The sequence below is a fragment of the Lactuca sativa genome, chromosome 6, assembly GCF_002870075.4.
Source record: "Lactuca sativa cultivar Salinas chromosome 6, Lsat_Salinas_v11, whole genome shotgun sequence".
NCBI classification, from domain to species: Eukaryota; Viridiplantae; Streptophyta; class Magnoliopsida; order Asterales; family Asteraceae; genus Lactuca; species Lactuca sativa.
This window is the reverse complement of record NC_056628.2, coordinates 168,947,504-168,964,026: the sequence shown is the minus strand read 5'-3', so window position 1 is coordinate 168,964,026 and position 16,523 is coordinate 168,947,504.

Sequence of the window (16,523 nt, the reverse complement as noted above, 5' to 3'; positions counted from 1 at the left end):
GGGATTTCCTCAAGAGGGCTCTGATTTTATTTCAGTGCAATCAGACCGACCATAAAAAGTTTGGTTGTCCGAGATTGTCTGCGGGAGAAGTGGCGGCGCCTGCACCAACCACCTTGAGGATTACAGATGGCCGCCAGGACAAAGAGGAGGCTCTTGTGGTGAAAAGCAGGGCTTTTCAGTTCACCGTTGATGAGGCCCTTGCAGCGCCAAATGTAGTGACTGGTATGTGTTCTAACCCTGTCATTTATTATTTCCTTTGTTTATGCTTACATTTATTATGATCTGTCACGCCCCCAAACCAGGATGGCGGAAATGTCCGGGGGTGGATGACTTTCATGTATTGTATCATAACATGCATAATAGTGACCAAAGCAAACAAGACCATCATATATATAATTGAATAAGTTACATCATTGTAAGCGTTACATGTTTCAAAAGTTAATTACAATATCATGACAAAAGATTTGTTTGACATAGCGTCCCATCCTCAAAAACTAGTGGTTACCTGTTTTACTGATTCCCTCAGAATACAAGTTGTTTGGAAAAAGTGTCAACAATTAAGTTGGTGAGTTCATAAGCATTTGTATGAATAAGTGTAAGCCTTTCCGTCTAAAATAATCGTATTCTTAAATGTTCCAAGACCGAAATGTACCAGTATTTTAAAATAGTAATATGTAGTTTTCTTCGTATATAAAACCGTTTGAAGAAATGTGTTTTCGTGTAAAATAAACGTATTGTCATTTCCCCATGTGAGTTTTCATAACCGTGCGTAAATGAAGTTGCTTGCCGCAACGTTCTTCAGGCGTCGAAATTTTTATGACATTTGTCACCCATAACCCGCCGGCCTGACTGTAGCTAACAGTGAGGGTGTGGGATCATCAATCTCATATAGATCTATACACAAGTATCACGCTCTCTTACGGGAGATTCCGGTTATAAATCAGGACTTTCGTGTATACCTTAGTTAGGTATGATGAAGACAATGTTTCACAAATTTATTCAACGAGTGTACGTGTTTTTGTAATGAAAACGTTATCATATGTAATTATCCCCTTTTACCAAGATAGTATCGAAAATGTCGTAAAACAATTATATATGTACTTTATATAATTTTTCCCTTTGATCAACGGTTTACAAAGGTGGTAAAGTTTCGCAAACTATATTTACATAGTTTAATGAAATGAAAGTTTTGTACTCAAAATATATAGTGTTATATATATATATATATATATATATATATATATATATATATATATATATATATATATATATATATATATAAGAATAACGTAGTGTATTTTATAACCGTTTTTCATATCTTTACGTTCTTATCAAAACGCTGTATGGAAAAATATACGAGGTTGGTAGTAAAGCCGTTTCACGTATTTAACACTTTTCATAAAAATAACGTATTTGAATGTTTGTGTTTTGACGTAAATTTTATTGTGTGTTACTTGTATTCCCCCCCCCCCCCCCCCCAATATATATATATATATATATATATATATATATATATATATATATATATATATATATATATATATATATAAAAGGTCTTGAAAATGTAGGGGTATGAACTCACCTTATGTGTTTTCCTTGATGAGTGGAAGGTTGTGGGCGAGGAGTTCCAAGTCAAGAACACTTGAAAGAAACTTGGAGATTTGGTGGTCCTAAGGACATTAATACATGAATATGTGGGTAAGAGGTCCAAGATTAGTATAGAAACATTAGGAGTTGAAGGAAAAATGGTTACCAAAAGATTCAAGAACAATCTTGGAAGAAGTCCTTGCTGGAGAGAAAGTGAGAGTTATTCTCGGAGAGTAAATGTGAATTAGTGGAAGAAATGGTGAAAATGAAGAACAACTGGTGAATCGTCGGTTATAAGGAAGGAGTGAAGCAAGTGGATGGGAGGAGTTATGAGGGGGACAAGGAATGACCAATGAGGATTTGAGATGTGACATAATGGTGTCATGGAAAAGATGAAGACCCACTTGCTATAAAATATCTTAATGATCTTTAGATGTTATTTTAAGTAAATGTGTGTTTTATATAATAAAGCTTCAAGATGTGCTTAAAATATGAGTTTAGAGGGTCTAAGATGTGAGAAATATGAGTTTGATGGAAATCCCGACATCAAAATCCCTTAAAACGAAGAAAAGTCCGAAATCGCCAATATTTCGGAGTAGAGTCCGAAGTGGCGAGGAGTCCGGAGTCAGTCAGCTGGTCCAGAGTGGGCATCCCTCCGAGACAACGAGGCTTCTGAGACCGCGAGATTGTCCAGTGTGAAATCTTTTGGAGTCGCCTGATCTTCCGAAGTGATCCATTTCCGGAGTGCAACCTTTCGAAATGCGAAGGACTCCGATTTTGAGATGGTCCTAAGTCAGGAGGGTTTCCGGAATAGCAAGAGAGGGTTCCAAAGTCAATCAGAAGTTCCAGAGTCAGGAGGTTTCGAGATCAGGAGGTTCCGAGGTGAGAAGTGTTCCGAGGCGAGAAGTGTTATTTTTTATTATAAAGGGAGATTTAGGGGAGAACACTTGAAAGAAACTGATGGTCCTGAGGATTAATACATGAATATGTGGTTAAGAGGTCCAAGATTAGTATAGCAACATTAGGAGTTGGATGAAAAATGCTTCCTAAAAGATTCAAGAACAATCTTGGAAGAAGTCCTTGCTAGAGAGAAAGTGAGAGTTATTCTCAGAGAGTAAATGTGAATTAGTGGAAGAAATGGTGAAAATGAAGAACAACTCGTGAATCGTGGGTTATAAGGAATAAGTGAAGCAAGTGGATGGGAGGAGTTATGAGGATGACAAGGAATGACCAATGAGGTTTTGAGATGTGACATAAAGGTGTCTTGGAAACGATGAAGACCCACTTGCTATAAAATATCTTAATGAACTTCAGATATTATTTTAAGTAAATGTGTGTTTCATAAAATAAAGGTTCAAGATGTGCTTAAAATATGAGTTTAGAGGGTCTAAGATGTGAGAAATACGAGTTTGATCGAAATCCCAACGTCAAAATCCCTTAAAATGAACAGAAGTCTGAAATGGCCAAAATTCCAGAGTGGAGTCCGAAGTGGCAAGGGGTCCGGAGTCAGTTAGCAGGTCCGGAGTGGGCATCCTTCCGAGACTATTAGGCTTCTAAGACCGCGAGATTGCCCGACGCGAAAAATTCCAGAGTCACCTGATCTTTCGAAGTGATCCATTTCTGGAGTGCAACTTTCCTAAATGCGAAGGACTTCGATTTTGAGATGGTCCGAAGTCAGGAGGGTTTCCGGAATAGCAAGAGAGGGTTCTGAAGTCAATCGGAAGTTCCGGAGTCAGAAGGTTCCAAGATCAGGAGGTTCCGGGGTGAGAAGTGTTATTTTTTATTATAAAGGGAGATTTAGGAGTGATTTGAGATACAAATAGATTTGGGAGAGATTTGAGATATAGAGAGAGATTTGGGAGAGATTTAAGATATAGAGAGAGATTTGAGATAGAGAGAGTTTAAAGATATATATATATATATATATATATATATATATATATATATATATATATATATATATATATATATATTGTATATTAATTGCAAGTCGTACAATAAGAAACCTACCTTCTGCCTTGAAATCTTAATGCTAGTTGTGGTGACTTGGTTATCTTTGTTTGAGTTTGCTTGACCAAAATTGACGGTGTCACATCATCCCCACGTTAGAAAGAATTTCTTCTCGAAATTAGCATTTTGAGTGGGACTTCAAGAGTTGGGGAAAAGATGTGGGTATTTTTGTTTCATCTGGTCCTCGCATTCCCAAGTGAATCCAGGTCCTTGCTTGGCGTTCCATCAAACCTTCACTATGGGTATGTGGCTTTGTTTCATTCCATTGATCTCTCTGTCCATGATTTCCACAGGTTCTTCTACGAAGTGTAGACTCTCGTTTACTTCAATTTCATCAAGCGGAAATACAAGAGTCCCGTCGGATAGACCCTTCCTTAGATTGGATACGTGATTGATTTTCTCTCTTCAGCTGACTTTGGTGTGGGATCAGCTCATGCACACCTTGGTTGTCATTCGTATCGTGTGGTTGAAACCTCGTACATAACTGGAAAAATTACTTCTAGAATGCTCCTGGAATAGACTCAAGAATCCTAGAAAATGCCTGCCTTGAGTAGGTGTGAAGCAATAACTTAGAAATGTTAACTGAACCTTCAACACGCCGTGTTTATATGGAAACATGTCGTGTTCTTCTATTGCTCAAACGAAGGAAAGTGTCAACCATGTCCTGCCAGCCATGTCCTGGCATAGGAAAGTGTTAAAACACGGAGTGTTTGCTCCCCCACGACATAGGAAAGTGTCAACCATGTCCCGGAAGCCGGGATTATACTTCTGCTTCGCGTCGAAATAAAACTCCATAGTGTGGGAACAACTCTTTCATGTCATAGGAATCAATGTATAGTTAGAAACTCCACTCATCGAAATAATAATCCCTCAAAATATCAACATGCACCCCACATTTATTAAAAGTTGTGGCTCTCGATAGCTAACTTCAAATTCTCACACGACTTTTCCTCTCGTGACAAATCAACATTCTACCCCAATTGTTGAAATTACTGAAAGCATCCGAAGGGCAAAAATTCTGAAAAGATCTAAAACATCAAGAGCATCAAAATGGAAAACAAAAATTAAACAAACTAAAAATAAAAACTCACTAAAATAACTAAAAAAATAGCAAACTAAAATAACTAAAAAGGATATCACGGTCCCTCGTCTTCGTCGAAATCAAGCTACAATTGTTGATTAAATCTCTTGCATGCAAGAGGTGGTTTGTGAAAACAAAAACCTTTGGGGCCTATTAGATTATTTCTTTTGTTTTCTTTGCACCATTAACTAATAAGTCGAACAAGATTTGACCCAACTAGTCAACAGTGGCAAGAGTTTGGTCTTCCACTTAACCATCTCGATACACCTTTCTATACTACGTTTCGTGGATTGAGTTGGAAAAATACCACAGTAGTAGACTAAACAAGTCAAGAACTCCCTAATCGCTTGCAGTCTCGCAACCCATGCAAAAATTAAAACCAAGCAATGCGTATGATCACAAATTCCTATACATAACAACAAAAACCTTCCCGACAAGTGACATGATATCAAAGAAAATAAAATGAAAAGTAAAAAAAAATTAAAAACAAATAATGAATAATTAAATAAACTAAATTAATTGAAAACCGTTCCCCAGCAACGGCGTCAAAAACTTGATTTGTGATATATATATAAAATGCTCAAGTTTTAAATTTATAAAACTGAATTTATCGCAACCGGACTAACACTCACACACACACTAAGCAATGAACCTAATCGTGTAATAGTATAGTTGTGGTAAGAATAGGTGTCGAACACAGGGGGGAAGGTAGTGAATTAATTTGGAGTGTTCTATTATAGGTTACACACGAAAGCAGTAAAGAAAGGTTTTATGGAATCAAATCTCAACAAACGTCTAAATAGCAAATTTCGATAAACTGACCGAAGACAAATCTCTTTAGGTACTTTGGTTTAGACAAATTACATCTTAAAATCATAGATAATTCTGCATACAAATTATTTATTCATGTTCACTGATTTCTAATAAGATTAGGTTCATGTTCACTAATATTAATCCTTTGATTTCGACACAACTATTAGTTCATTGATCAGGCGAACAAACAATCATGCAAATCAATATTTAGTTCGTATTAAGCAATATTTGATATTATTTAACCCTAGTGGTAATTGGAATTAAATCATGCAGAGAATGATCATTCTACTCATGCACACACATTAAAGTTCATTACTTAATTCCAAACCCTAGGTTTTGGTCAAAACTCTATTCGACAAGATTAATTCAAATCAACACCGTCAGATGGTGATCTAAACTCTATCAATTCAGTAATAAGGAATAAGTAACAATATCTAAAACATATGGATCTTTTAATCAAAATTGACAAAATAAATTAAACATGAATAAACAATCCAAATAGTAATTAATCCATAAAATCAAGGGTTCATCTAATCATAAACACAAAGCAATAGGTTTTAACACCCAAATCAGAAAGTTAATGCATATAGAATCATGTTTGAATGCTAATCTTGGTCGGAGCAATGAACCACATGATTACCGGCATAAATCTGCTCTCCAATCCTTTAGATCTTAACTCGTGTCAGCTTAACGACGTTCTGGCCGCCTTCTAGACCCTCAAAACGGCTTCTTGGAGGATTATAATCGCAGGAATCGATCTAGGGTTTCAGATCTATCATTAGGGATAATTTTTAGCTCTATTTATAGGTTTCAATGTCAACACGACGTGTTTGATAGCCAACATGGCGTGTTCTTCATTAAAATCTCGTATTCCCCAAGTCAACGTCAAGAATCGTGAAGCTTCTATTCAACACGATGTGTTTGTGATAAACATGGTGTGTTCGTTAGGAACCAACATTTTCTCAAAACACGAAAGTCGTACAAAATTGTGTCTACATAACATTTTGGATCTCGTCAATCGGATTTACGAGTCATGAGATGTGGCCAAAACACTGACTAAGGCCCAAGCTGTCCAACAACATCATTCTTTGTCTTCTTTTTGCTATATCTCTCGTTTTCCTGCTTCCAGCTTCTCGTATGCTTCCTTTTTGTCTCGATCATCTCTTCGCTGCTACAAGCATATTTCAAACATAATAAGTACCTTTTGTTCTAGAATTAACACAAAATGTAGCATAAAATAATAATGATAATGTATGAAATATATAAATAAATAAGCTCACATCATTTATCCTAATCAATTTATGAGATAATCAATAAAATCGAATTTTATGGATCTAACAAACCACAACGTCGTTGTAAATATTTACCACACCATGGTAGAGCAAAAATGTATGCCACCTCGCCGTGGGGAAAGCCACCATGTCATGGTGGCAGAACAGAATGACAATTTTGTTTGCTTCGCCTTGTTCAAGTTCAACCACTGTATCAATTGAATAGAAATCTAAACCTACTTTCTTATGCCACTGATGGGTATTATGAAAAATATATAAATCCTATGTGCGCATGCAACCCTAAAAATTTGATCTATGTTTTCTCTAATTGAACATACAACTTGAACAACAAAATAGAAACCCTAGAACACTACTATATAAAAAATACAAATAAGGTTATAAGAATCATACCATGATTGTTATATAGTAATAACAATGTAAATCATCATGCTAATGAAGCCTTGAGACCAAGCGTCACAAATGTCATGTCTCTAGTGGTTCTCACCCAACACTAGCAAAGTAAGATGATTGAGAAGGAGGAGAGAGACCAAAAAATTCGGCTGGCACTTCAAAAGGATATGTGGCCGAAACTTCTAGGGTTTAGGCTGTTTGTATAGTACATTCAGGAAACCCTAGATAAACACTAATCCAAGATTATCTTAAACCGGTAATTATCCACTTTCTTGTTTATCCAACATGGATTTTTCTAGAATCCGTTAGGCCTTAAGAAAATCACCCAAGCCTTTATGGAGGGTTCTAAATTGCCTCTTGATCAACTATTGAACAAGTACACTTCAGCCTCTGCACTTTTAATTAATTCCTTTAATCCCATAATTAATTTCAATTAATTTCTGATTAAATATTAATTAAATATTACTATTTCTAATTAATATATTAACAAATCATTTATTTCAATTTATTAATCAAATAATAAATCAACCTCTTTCTCCAAAATCATCTGTCCAGTTACTAATTTTGAGGGCAACCCAAAAGGATTGTGCTACTATCAATTTAAGTATATACCAATTATATTTATGTGCTTAAACACCTAATCCAACATCCCCCACCCTCAACCTCCATCACCTCCTAAAGTGTTTTTGAATAAACCCTAACCCCCTTGCAAGCTTGAAGCTCATTTTTGTGTCTGTGGTGCATTTTAAAGGAAGGAAGAAGAAGGTATTGGTGGAAGGATCCAACAAGTCACTCATCCTCATCCATAGAATTACTTTCTAGACCATTTGTAAGTCCTCACGTTTCCAAATTTACGATTCCTTTCTTGTAGATCTAGTCTTCTTAGCAAGTTTTGGTCCATAAATGAAGTTTGAATGATGGGATGAGATAAATTCTGCAACTTTATGACTCATCTAGATCCCTTGAGCTTAATATAATCTGGATCTGAAAGTTGGTTGATATTTTTGATTCATGCATGAAGTTTTGGGTAATTTCTTCATGTTTTGACCTAGTTGGATGAAGGACATGCATGGGTCATGAATGTCCATAAGTTGATATTTTTCTGCGGCCTTAAGGTCCCAAGAAGTATTTTGGAAGGTTAGAATTGAATATTTAGCGAAATAAGAGTTGAATCCCATAAGCTGTCTTTATACGGTTTCCACAACGTGGCGATTTTCCTGCCATAACGTGGAGTCTTGTTTGGATTGCGACTGTTTTGTTTGGTCTGTGCCACAGTATAGTGGCAAACCTGGCACGACGTGGTAGTGGATTTTTATCAGGATCAAGTTAGATAGCCACGATGTGGAAGACAGTTAGAGTGGACTTTGACCGTTGATCTTGGTCGTTGACTTTTGACTTGGTTTGACAGGTTGGTAAAATTATTAGTTTCAGAAGGTAAACTAAGAGTTATCTTGTATGATTTTTTAGGAGGTGTGTAGGACCCGCTTCTTGAATTTGTGGGCTATTTAGTTGACGTCTACGTTTGTGAGGTAAGTCTTCTCATTATACTATGTAGGTTGCTAGATTGTCTTTGTGACTTTAGCATGAAAAACCATGGGAGGACCATGACACTTATATGAAAGATCATGGTACATATATGAAATCCCATAGTAGGACCATGGCAGCCTTATGGAGGACTATGGGAGGACCATAGCAACGAAGCCTACATGAGGACTGTAGTAGTGAGTGATTGTAAGACTGTGGAGTACCACATCATTCACATCATATGTATGTTATGTATTATATATATGGTATTTTGGGGGAACTCACTAAGTTTTGTGTTGGTAAACTGTTTCACTAATTGTATTTAAGTGTAATGGGTTAACTTGTTGACCAAAATCAATCTTGATGAATATTAAACAAGTAAGGAAGGTGTGGAGTGCACACTTGTTTAAGTTTATTCAAGATACAAAGTAAATTGTCAATTAAAGGCGAAGTCGTTGAACGAACGAGGGTTCGGGGGCAGCCCCCCTACGAGCGGGATCCAAGGGGCAGAGCCTCTGGCTGGGGTCGAGCTGAAATGCGACCTGGTTTTAGACTTCATTTGCACTCTAATTAAAACCTGGTCTTGTAACACTTTTTGACTGTTGTAAAACTATTTTATAACAATTTGGGTAGTTTTACGATAGAGAAAAATATCTTGTGACATTTTTTAGACAAGGAGGTTTATAATCCGTTTTTAGTCTTCATTTTCTAGTACTCATGAATTTTATTACATCCAATTCTCTGTTGTTGATCTCTTATTCTGAGTCTTATTCGTAGGAAGATTAGGACCACCACCCAAATACTTCAATCTGATAGTGATTACATAATTCTTAGGATTTCCAAGTGCTTTTATTACCCCACATTTCTAACACTTTGTGCTTACGGTTTTAGGCTTAAGTTATTCTATTCTAACTAATTATTATGTGGATGTAGGAATGATTGTGAGCCATTCATTTTACTTATTTTAAGAAATTGATTAATACATATTATTACATTAAAGATAATTGAAAAATCCTAATTATTTTCATTCTAAGGGTATTTTAGTCAATTAACATAAATTTTAAAAAAGGAAAATTGCAGATTTTAGTAAATAATTACTTCTCTAAATTTTAAAAATCTAATTTTTTGGATAATAAATATATTAATTCGGATATTCTGAAAGAATGTGTTTATCATTATCTTGAAAAAACCATTAAATTCTGATAGAATACTATAAACATATATTATCAAGATTAATAATTTTTAATGAATACAAATTTTATATGAAAAGACTTTTAATAGCTTAAAATCCTCAATGACATTCATTCTTAACAAATACAACTATGAACATACATAAATGACATTCATTTTGAAAGAATACAAGTAATAATGGTTAACAATTACATTTATTCTAAAAGAATAAAACTAAGAATGGTTAAAAATAAAATAAAAACATATTCTTACATATCGTTGTTTACTCATGGACACCTGAATCTATATTCATACATATTCTTACAGAATAATAGCTTATACATTTTAATACCACTATACATTTTCTAACAGAATATTTTGCTAATCCATTCTAAACGAATTACATTTTATAAAAATAGCCTGATGCTTGGAGTTGCAGGAGGAGCTGAACTCAAGTATGGAAAATCCCTAGGAAAAGCTTGAAAAATATGAAAACATGAAAAACAAATGCATATTAGATCCAATGAAATATCGCATATCAGAAAATTTGTTGTAGAATAGTTTTGTTGCACACTTGCTACTACTATCACACCAATTTGTATACATTGCATATGTAATCTAAACTATTGGAAAAAAAACAAGCTAAATCACAGTAATAAAACAGAAACAGCTTGTGTTCTTCCTCCATCCATGGAACCCCTGTTTTTTCGATTATTATAGAATCATATATTACGAAATATCGAAATTGCTCGCAACAAGAACAATCAATTTCCAACTTCAGAGATGCAAAATTGTAATCCTTCGCTAACAATAGCAAAATCTAATACAAACGCCAACTCGATCAAATACGAAAAAGAAATGCAGAAACAGATAAACAATAGATAAACCAAAGATATTAGAGATATTGAAAAACCAAGATTTAACCTCGTTTGCGCTATCGTCCACCGTTGGATTGGTTGCGGACAACATCATCAGCGGTCTCTGGTGCTCGAAATTTTTTTAAGAAGGAGAAGGCGAAGGCAGTGGTGGCGATTGGCTATTTTCGGCCACCTCTTGACTGGTCTGGAAGCAAAACACGCAGGGCGGAAACGAAGAAGACAATAGTGGAGGAATCGGTCGGATGAATGGCACTGCTGGAGTCGGGTTTAGGGTTTAATGGGTAAATAGAAAACTGATCCTAAAATAAAGGGATACCAATGAGTAATTTTGGATATTAGATAATATACATGTGTAATATTACTAATTTTCCCTTATTAATTTATTAAATTATTTATTTTATTTTTAAATTTTGATTGGTCTATAATCATTCCTACGTCTACATAATAGTTAGTTAGAACACTTGAACCTGTCTCTACGGTTTTATATGAAAATGTTTCAGATACTTCTGATTTCAAAGAGAATTGTCCAGCATGATTGCATAATGATTTTGTTGTTACTATGATTTATTTTGGAACACTTTTGATACTCTAACTATCTTTTTGAAGTATTGAATGAATGATTTGATTGATTTAAAAATGAAAATTTAACCTTGTATTTTAAAACGTTACATAAGTTATATTAATATTTATATTATATTCATTAATTAAAGCTTATAATTTTTTTAAATGATTCTATTAGTTAATTACATACATTAATTGTGCATGTTTTCTTCAATGCATGTTTAACACATATTTAGTTTATATGGTTTGTATGATTGTATGTAGGGATGTGCAAAAAACAGCACAAACCGCCCACACCGGACCAAACCACACAACATAATGCGGTTTATAATTTCGCGGTGCGGTTTGCGGTTCGTAATTTTGTCAAACTACACTATACGGTGCGGTTTGCAGTTTATAGTTACCAAACCACGGTTCAAACTGCACCGCGTCGTGTGTGTGTGTGTATATATATATATATATATATATATATATATATATATATATATATATATATATATATATATATATATATATATATATATATATATATATAGGGTGAGGTTCAATAGAGAACCATAATTAAAAAATGAACCAATCTTTTTTTCAACTTTTAGAACTTATTTTTTATCCAAAAAAAAAACTAAAAATACAGAAATTCATAACTTTTTATCAATTTTCCAATGATATCAAATTTGATTTTTTTTACGTCAAATTCACAATGTGAATCTTTGAAAATATACAATGTGAATCCGGATTCATACGGTGAATCCAAAAAATATTTCTCACATTCACAATGTTAATATATGAATTTAGATATTTTTAGATTTGTTTTCGATAAAGAATAAGCTCTAGAAATTGAAAAAAAGATTTGGTTCCTTGAATAATCAATAATTTTGGTTCTCTATTGAACTTTTCCATATATATATATATATATATATATATATATATATATATATATATATATATATATATATATATATATATATATATATATATATATATATATATATATCAAAGTTTCCAATCACCAAATACTTCGTACTGTCCAATAACTTTATTCTATATCACAATGGTTAAATACGATAATTAAAGACTTAAAAGACTATGATATCAAATTTCATAAGTCATAACAATTTAGAAAAACATTATGTGGTTTTTTTGTTTGCAATATCTATTCCTTTTAAAGGGTATGCAATATAATTAATAAATTTTGAAAGTGTTTAAATGTAATGAATAACAACCAAAGTTATAAATTGAATCAACTTATCAGACCGCACAAACTGCCAGTATGAAATCGCACCGCATAATGCGGTTTAGAGCTTTGTGGTGCAGTTTGCGGTTTCCAAAAAACTCAAACCGCATGAAGGTGCGGTTTGCGGTTTTAACTGTAAACTGCACCAAACCGCACCGCGAACACCCCTAATTGTATGTATGTTTTGGATGTAATAACTTTATAATTACTGTTATTAAAGAATAGTTTTTTTATTATATTATATTTTATATTTTTGTTTTTGCGCATCATTCTAAAGAATATGTGTAATAAATTTTAGAAAAGAAAAATGAAAAAACATTCCACAATATAAATAATAAAAAACGTATTAGTCTGTATAGATCATTTTTATGACGAGTTAAACTTGTCGGTATATGTAAATAATAGTAACGAGTAAGCAGTAAATATGTTTGTAAAGATAACTTATGTTGATAACTTAATTACATTTTGTCTTCAAAAGTCAACAATTGGCACAATAATATTTATAAATCGATAAGTTAACAATAGTTGGCGCAGTAAGTAAACGTACATAATATTTACGATATAATATTAAACATGTTAGTAAAATTTATCAATTATTATAATAAAAGAAATAACACGTTAGTATAGATCATTTTTTGTCACGACTTATATTTTTATTTGTTGGTGTATGTAAAAAATAGTAATAAGAAATCATTAAACATGTTAGTAAATATAACTTATGATGGTATCTTAATTATATTTTTGTCTCAAAAAATCAACATTGACCACAATAATATTTATAAATGGTGACTATGACCCCAATAATATTTATAAACGGTGACTATAAGTTAATAATAATCACTTTATATGAAAAGTATATCACTATAAGTATTTTATCGTCACCATTTAATTGTCTAATGAGTGAGTAAATGTACCCAATAAGTGGGTAAATATATACAATATTCAAGATATAATATTAAACATGGTCAGTAAAAGTTATTAATAATCATAATAAAAGAAATAGCACGTTAGTATAGATCATTTTTTGTGACATCATAAATTTTTTATTTTTTGATGTATGTAAACAATAGTAATAAGAAAACATTAAACATATTAGTAAAGATAAGTTATCTTGAGAACTTAATTACATTTTTGTTTCCAAAAGTCAACAATATTCACGATAATATTTATCAACGGTGATTATAAATAAACATTTATCACTATATATTAAAAACACATCAGTATAAGTGTGTTATTAATGATAGTTATCAAAATAAGATAGATACACATCCAAAAATATTATACCATATAATGACGAGTCTGACATATAATAACAGGTTTTCATGGTTTATACTCACCACAATTGAACGGCAGCATAACTTATCTTCAATGACGCAACCTTTCTTTACAGTTCACACATTGAATAAAAAAATATTTGACATAAAATGTCTATAGACAAAACTGCAAAAATAATACGTGTGGTTTCTCATTTTATGTGGTTAAAGTCCAAACATTTGAAAAGTTCTACATTTAGTCTTTTTCAACAAGTTTTGTTGTGGTTTTGGTCATTGTTCCGTTAACTTTAACTTGGCTATTAACTTTTTTTAAAATGGTTATTTTACCCACCCTCAGAGACCATTTCTGCAACCAAACTACAAGAACATTTCTACATATCTTCTTTTTATTTTTATTGAATTATTATATATTAATAAATGTTACTTTTAATATATACTATTTATATATATTAATAAATATTGTTTTATTAGATTATTAATTTATTTTAATTAAAAAAAATTAATTTCTTTGATATCAGATGTTTTAATTGGATAACTATATATGAATAAATATTATTTTTAATATATAATATTTATATATTAATAAATATTATTATATTGGATTATTAATTTATTTTAGTTAACTTTTTTATTGGATTATTATATATTAAAAAATATTATTTTTAATTTATAATATTTATATCCTAATAAATATTACATTATTAGATTATCAATTCTTTTAGTTAATTTTTTTAATTCATTTTTTTTGAATTAATTCTTTTTTGTTGGAATACTACTTTTAATTTATTATTGTTTTATATAATTAATATTATTTTGCTGAATTATTTGTTTATTAGTTTATTTTTAACGCGTACTATTAATTCTTTTTAATTTTATTAGTTCCACCACAAAGTTAGTATAATACACGATTTGTCTCTCATCATTGAAAATTGTCACGATCATCACAAAACATCTTCTTTGGAGATAGGACAGAAACCCACCAACCTTTTCTAACCAATGATGATGATAGTCACCTGCGATAACACCACTACCATCACCTGATCACCACCACCACTTCTAATGTTTATAGGAGCTTTTGTGTGGGATATGGAGGATTCAAACGGATTGTGAAGATGTTGCCGTAGATGGCTATTGGGGATATTGGATGGAAAAAGTTAGTAGGGTTTACGTCGAACCTCCCATGAGGTTTTTGGCGGTGATCTCGATGTTTTTCGTTGATGAGTAGGCAGCGCTGTTGCATACTCCGACAAATTTGTGGGAGAATAAATAAAATTTAAAAGAATTAATATTATACAATAAAACTAAATTAATAATATAATAAATAATATTTATTATATAAAAGATAAGAAACTAAAAGTAATATTCCAATAAAAAACAATTAATCCAAAAAAATGAATTAAAATAATTATCTAAATAAATTAATAATCTGATAATATAATATTTATAAGGATATAAATATTATAAATTAAAAATAATATTTATTAATTTATAATAATCAAATAAAAAAGAATTACTCCGATTAAAAAAATTAACTAAAATAAATTAATAATTCAATATAATAATATTTATTAATATATAAATATTATATATTAAAAATAATATTTATTCAATCCGATTAAAATATCTGATAACAAATAAATTAAATAAAGTTAATTATAAGAAATTAATAATCTAATAAAACAATCTTTATTAATAAATAAATAGTATATATTACATTTATTCAGACATAATAATTCAATAAAAATAAAAAAGAAGATATGTAGAAATGGTCCTTGTAGTTTGGTTATAGAAATTGTCATTGACGATAAAATAATCATTTTAAAAAAGTTAACAGCCAAGTTATTAAAGTTAACAGAAAAGAGACCAAAATCACAACAAAACTTATTGAAGATAAAAAAAATATACAACTTTTCAAAGATTTAAACATTAACCACATAAAATGAAAAACCACAAGAACCATTTTTACAGTTTTGTAATGTCTATAATAACGGATTTTTTAGATGAGTAAAGTTCACCTTTCTACTAGTAAAAAAACATGAGAACTACAAGTCAAAGCTAAAAGTTGGTTTAAAATAAAAAGTTTGTCAAATGAGAGTTTTTTTTGGAAAAACAAATAAAAAATGGGAAAAAATAGAAAAAGAAAAAAATAATAAGTTCAGATTTAATCCAAAAAATTGTTTTACGATCAATGTTTTAAAAGTCGGTTTGAAGTGGTTGGTCAAACCGGTTGGACCGGGAATCGAAGAAGGGATCAATTCAACTATTATCGGTTTTATGTCTGTTTTTGAACCGGAATGATCCGGTAAGTTTTTATAAAAATCTGGTTGAACTGATTAAATTAATACGGTTGAATCGGTTAAATTGAATAAAACATACTTAGGAAAAAAACCATTTTGTATAATAAACTTTTGTGGTCTTTTTCACATCTATTTAGATTTCTCTAAATAAAAACATATGGTAAATATTATGAAATTTTATGATGCGTTTATATTCATCTAAAACTATATTTTGTTTCGGTATTATAGTTTATCTTTTTTTTAATGTATGTAGATTAATATAAAACTTATGATTATGTGTTAGTTTAATTTTGATTGATCTACAACTTGTTTTTATATGTATTTTTTTTAACTTGAGATGTCAAATAGTTGATTTATGTATGTATATATGTATAGGAAAATAGAAAAAAAAAAGATTAAAATTATAGAAACC